The sequence below is a fragment of the Chaetura pelagica genome, unplaced genomic scaffold, assembly GCF_000747805.2.
Source record: "Chaetura pelagica isolate M959 unplaced genomic scaffold, ChaPel_1.0 scaffold76, whole genome shotgun sequence".
In the NCBI taxonomy this organism is placed as follows: Eukaryota; Metazoa; Chordata; class Aves; order Apodiformes; family Apodidae; genus Chaetura; species Chaetura pelagica.
The window spans coordinates 11,093,762-11,094,085 of NW_009970723.1; positions in this window are offsets into that span (position 1 = coordinate 11,093,762).

Sequence of the window (324 nt, forward strand, 5' to 3'; positions counted from 1 at the left end):
ATGAAGTCTCCCTCAGGGTGCTTGCTCCATCCTCAGTCGGGGCCTGGAGAAGCAGCTGTTGCAATACAAGCTACAACCACCTGCCAAGGTGACTCAAACCAGTGTAAAAACTCCGTGTCTGTTGTTTACGTGACCTGCAGCAGAATAAATGATAGCCTGTTTTGCACGGATTTCAAGTTCTCCATTGCTTCCCCAAGTGTGTACCCAAGAGGAAAGGGCGGGAGTTCCTGTAGTTGAGGGCTCAGCGCGGCACCTTCATTTCCCAGAGCACAGCAGCCCGGGAGCTGTGCCCAAGGCGGGAGGCAGGGCAGGCTCTGCTGCCCG